The following is a 5889-nucleotide window of genomic DNA, read 5'->3' on the forward strand; positions in this document are numbered from 1 at the left end:
TATTAAAAGAGTTAAAAATATCTTAATAAAAAATTTTGTATTTAATTTTTCATATATAAAATGTGTGTGAAATTTGTCTTAAAAAGATGTATAAGATGTGTCGAAGCAAAGTTTTATATACTTCTTCTCCTTTTTTATTAAAATTATTTCTCAAAAACCTATTTGGTTCGAATGCCATGCTTTATTTTATGTATTGGCACATAATCTCAAACTTCACTTCTTTAAAATTGATTTAATTCTTTTGCATTGTCACTATCCACCTTTTAGAGCTACGTCCACAGAGGTTGAGTAATCCAACTATTTGGAAGTTTCATTTAATAAAGATGAATTGGTCCTTAGAGAAAAATCTTTATAACAATTAATTTGATCTTGTGGATTTGATGACTTGTATTTGAATGTTGTACCATCATCATCATCTGGTGTTGTATCATCTGTTTCACTAGAGGGTGCTTTTGTCTTTAATTATGCATGTACATGTCTTAATGGTTTGATGAATTAATCCATGTAATAATTTTTGATGAAAAAGAGTTTGACAATGATATAGTTCCGAACATATTATTTTCATTAATTATCTTTTCATCAAAACTTACAAGAATTGATTCTTCAACCCATAATGTTTTTTGTTAGACACTTTGAATTTTGTAGAACTTGTTGAGTATCTTAAGAGGATAACCTTTTGGGATTTGATATCAAATTTCTTTAAATAAACATTGATGTTTAAAATATAAGAAATATTGATTTTCTTCCTTTCCACAATTTTCGTGGAGTTCTAAGACAAACAAAATCATAGAGAATACTATTTTGTTCATAAATATTCTTGAAAGTTATTTTTTAAAATTCTCCAATATTATCCCTTCTAATTGTTAAAATATTTATTTCCTTTTCATTTTGAACTAGAAATATTCAAATATTCATTAAGAGTAAGATCTAAAGCCCACATCATCAAGAGACTTAAAACTCCTCCGAATAAAAAATAGAGTTGGCCATTATACATTTTCATCAATTATTCATCAAATATTATTACTGAAAATGTGTTCTTGAAATGGAAAGAAGTATTTGTGCATGATACATTTTATTAAACACAGTAACATCTACGAGAATTACATTTTGCAATCAAAGGAGGCAGACAAAATCTTGGTGGGCAATCTGAAATTTTCTTGCAATTTGGCGCCCCCGATTTCCGTTCTGTGATAAAAAATAAAAACAAATATTACATAAAACATGAGAGATTTTGTATAAAATAAACATGAAGGTTCAAAAAGGATGAGAGAATTGTTTACCTCCAGCATCAATTACAACAATAAATAAGAAAATAAATAAGATTATAAAAAATACAAATTTAATAGTTTCAGCCATATTTTCCTCCTTAAGCTTGTAAAATTTATTGATCACTTTATATTATGTTGTATGTCATATTTTTTGTTTATTATGTTGTAATTTATTTATTATGTTTGCCTCTTTAGCTCTCTCAATGGATGAGAGCAAACTTTCGCTATTTTCAATATTTTTTTTAATAATTTCTTCTAGGCTTCTAGGATAGATAGGGGAGAAATTGAAAATAATAATAGGAATATGTATACCGGTTGAATTGTTTTTTCTTAAGAAAATAATTTTTTAAATACTAGCAAATTGTATGTGCTTTCATATTGATTTCGTGTTGTTGGTTATGGAGTATTATATTAAGATTGAGTGACGGACAATATAGTAATAAAATAATGCAATATTTATTATGCGAAATGACGAAAAGTAAAGTATTGTAGAAAACTTTTAAGTTCAACTAACACTTTATGTAAAATTTGTTTTCCAGCTTGAAAAATGTCCCATATTCCTTTTAGATAGGCAATAGTTTTAATTACTATGCCATAAAGGTGTTTACCAGTTGTAATACGGTGAACTGACTTTATCGAAATATCGCGGTAAGCAAGAGTCGCCACCGACTTTTATTTATCCAAATTAACAGAAAGGCTAAAAGAATAGGAAAAACCTTTTAAATAAAAACTGAGTTCGGGGGGTAATTTATGCAAAGGGAAGGTGTAAGGCACCCTTTGCATCTATGGTTATCCATGGGCTCTTAATTGCTTTGCTCTTTGAAACCAAAATTTTAGAAATGTAGAAGAAGAGAAACAAGGACTTTAGCTCTTAAATGAGCGTGGCCTTTTGAAGGTTTATGAAAGAAGTGTAAGAAAAAGAATTTTAAACCAGAGCAAAGCAATTAGGGGAAAATTACCTGGTTAGATGAAAAATGTTCTTTTAGCCTTCCAGGGCTATCCATACCATAGGAGGGTAAGGAAGCCCTTTTATTTGGAGATTGAAGGGTCGTCGAATTATCGTTCGCCACAAGACTGTCCCTTACCATAGAGGGGCAGGTAGACACGGGGAAGGATCAGAATAGCCATTTACTTTTAGGCAACCGGAGGATACCTCAGCATTTCATAAGCAACTTCGAGGGACGAGATCATATTAGCGAATCGAAGGCAGCATCATTGGGACTTATGATCTTAAGAATGAACCGAGGGCAACATTACTGAGGTATCCTCGTACTCGAGGGACTTGGCTATTCTGCACTAAAACACAAGGCAACAGTCAACAGGCAACAGGCAACATGAGGGGTTACCATAAAAGGTGTGTGGGTGCAACAATCACGTGATCGGATTCAAAATAATTTATCTTGTAATTAAGTGATTCTAGATACAGTTTAAGGTTACCACTCCCTAGGATTACTAACCACACAGTTAATATAATATATAGTTTTAAGTGCCTTCAAGGCCAAACAATACAACCTCGAAGCAGTTACATGATAAAACATGGGGAAGGGGAAAAGGCAATAATAAAAACCCCACCAGAGCGAGGAGGTTTGACATAAGTAATAATTTAAAACAAGAAATTAAAATGAGTGAGGTTTTAGGGTTGGTTAACCCTGAAAATTCGAAAAGGAAAAAAAAACAACACAGGGGTGAGTGTAGGCAGAGTTCATTATTATTTGAAGGTAAACCCTAATTTTAAATAAAAGAGACAAAATAACAAATATTTAAATAGGTATCGAGTCAGGACTTAGCTTTTGATGGCGCGTAGCTGACGAACACTGATGGTAACCCTGAAAAACTACACAAAGAAAAGGGGAAACTTTCAGTGTAGAAATGATCAACAATAAGGGTTAGCAAGACAATTAGTGATTTTTTATGGTGATAAATTCTAAATCTTGAGGGTTAATGAACAAACCCAAAAATATAATTTAACTGTTAAAATTAACAAACCTAAAAATTAATCTAATTAGCCTAACTTATTTAATCTAATTGAAAATTAATCTTAAATTAATTTATTTAAATAATTAACATAAAATTAATTACTAAATTATTTACTAATTATATTAATTAAATCTAAGTTCATTTTTATGATAAACCTAATAATAAGAAATTAATTAAATAAATTAATATTAACTTTTGTAAAAAAGGATTAATTAAAATTTTGGAAGAAATAAAAAGAAAAAGGTTTGAAGTCAAAGGGAAAATAAAAGAAGAGAATAGTTAAATTTAAAAACAAAATAATAAAAGTAAATAAAAAACTTAGCGTAGCCGATCCAATGCGGTACTGATCTGAGAGACCATGTTACACCTACAATTCCCTGCACGTTGGATCATCTCTGGCCGTGATCTAATGGTCCTTGCATGAGGTTCACCATGGTCCTCGCTGGTTATGATATACTGGAATCTGCAAGCAACATTATCCAAGAAAATAAAGGAACAAAACGCAAGAGGCAGGGATCGAACCCCTGCCCTTGCATACGAACGCCTTTGCTACACGCTGCTTCACCACTGGGCCAAGTTTTATTCGCTCTTAATAACATGAATGCATAACATGATAAAAAAACGAAATTAACTCCAGAATTTTAAAACAGCTCTCGCGCGCCAATTGTGTTATCTTCTTCGTAAGACTTCTGCAAATAGAACATTTTAGGCCACAGTTTCTATGTGTGGCCTTGCCTCCCTTCTTCAAAACCTGCGAATAACCATGGATAAACACAACACAATAACCCAGATTCACTATAATCAACCTTCTAAACCCAATGGAAACCTTAGTTTCGGTTAATTTTCCCTCTAATTAAAAATCATAATTCAAACTCAAATAACCTAACAATGGTGTGTCATACCCTAATTTTTGACCCCCCTGAGATGACATACCTTCAGGATTGTTCATCAGGTCAAGACAAGTACCCAGAGCAGTCATTTCTCCATCTGGTACCTAATCGAGGATGCTCAAAGACAAGAAAGCTCAGGCAAAGGATCAATCAATACAAAGACTAGTCTCTAATACAATCATGGGGCTCAAAAACTTCACTTTTCTCATCTATGATTGATTAGACAATCCAGTCATATGAGTACAGGTTTACTCAGGTCACCAGACTAGGGTTTTGAGCCTATCAAGGACTGAAATCAGGGATCACATTTGGGAAACCCTAAAAAACCTTAGAGGGTCATTCAAAGACATCAATCATCTTCAAATAACTCATATTACAAGGTCTACTGGACATCACACTTCAATTCAAAGTCTACAGTCATTACTTTCACATGGTCGACAAATTAGGGTTTTGACCTAATTCACCAAGATAGTTGACTTTTGATCGGGGCATGAATCCAAAACTCAAGACATGATTCAAGGATCTCTATTACCTCCATATAATCCATCTATATCATCCATTTGGGGAGAAGATCTTATTTCTACACAAAAACCCAAAAAAATTTACTTTGTCAGGAAAAAGTCAACTGTGAAGGATCATCATTGACTTTTAAGGTTTTTGGTCAAAAAATGACTTTCAAAGATCAATATCATCAATATATGGATGTCAAAGTCATTTGGCCAAAGAAATTCAAAGAAATTCATCAAGGAGCGAAAAGTCGGGAATTAGGGTTTTTGAAGGCATGGTGAGATCTCAAAATTTCACCTACACAACTCAAAAAACTTCCAACATGAAAGTTGTAGATCTTGCAAAATAAAACAACATCTTACAAAGGAACTTTTTTCAAAAGATCAACCATTTATGAAGTTTTGGAAATTTTGAAGTTTAGGTCATAAACACTTAGAAATTTTTCTAAGTGTTTTAACCTAGTTTTCATCCAACTTTGGGCTCATTTTTCACAAATTTCCTAAATGATTCTGAAGAAGACATAAACTAATGATTTGAAGTAGATGTTTAGGGCTTTCCAAATTGTGTTCAACCTTCTCCAAATTCAATTTGAGCTAGGAGTTATGCTTGTTCAAAGTTGGCCTCATGAAGTAAAATTATAGGTCATGGACACTTTTGGACTTTGCAAATTTTGTGCAAATAACCTCTCTTATGGATGCTACACGACCCATAACACATCTGAAACCATGCCATGCATTCATTTTCACCATGCCATAAGGATTGAAGAAGATTCTAAAAACAAGAACATGTGATTATGTAATGATTACATTTGTGAATTTATGGCAAATTGATGAATCACCCAAGGAATCTTCTCACCAACCAATTAGAGCTCATTTCTGGCTCAGAATTGTCCCCTAAGATCAAGCAAAATCGAGGGCTAGGGGATTGATCAAATGGAATCAAAATTCTCATCATTGCATAAGAGATATTTGCAAAATTCCTTCATGGCTAAGAAAGCAAATCAACTTCACTAAGGAAGCTCACTCCTCTGCAGCTATACTGATCCATTTGCCTATAAATACAGATGCATTCCTCATTCAAAAACACACCAAAGCAACCATATTCCTTGCTTTCTCTTTCTCTCCTCTTGTTCATTGTTTTTCAAAGTTCTTTGGCAAGAAGAATCGATTTCTTCAAACCAAAGCTTATCTTTGGGAAGTGAGCATTCTAACATCTCAAGGGAGGTCATTTGAGGTGATCCAAGCACC

The 5889-nt window shown here is 32.8% G+C and overlaps 1 long non-coding RNA gene across 1 annotated transcript; it reads right to left on the bottom strand.

Annotated features, from left to right (window-relative positions):
• Positions 1-946: 946 nt before the first annotated feature.
• Positions 947-1626, bottom strand: LOC131606236 (uncharacterized). The gene is made up of 2 exons (XR_009284767.1): positions 1281-1626; positions 947-1185 (listed from the first exon to the last, which is right to left on the bottom strand). It is a non-coding gene; the product is annotated as an uncharacterized LOC131606236 (long non-coding RNA).
• Positions 1627-5889: the final 4263 nt, after the last annotated feature.

Source organism: Vicia villosa, linkage group LG5 (genome assembly GCF_029867415.1).
Source record: "Vicia villosa cultivar HV-30 ecotype Madison, WI linkage group LG5, Vvil1.0, whole genome shotgun sequence".
NCBI lineage: Eukaryota > Viridiplantae > Streptophyta > Magnoliopsida > Fabales > Fabaceae > Vicia > Vicia villosa.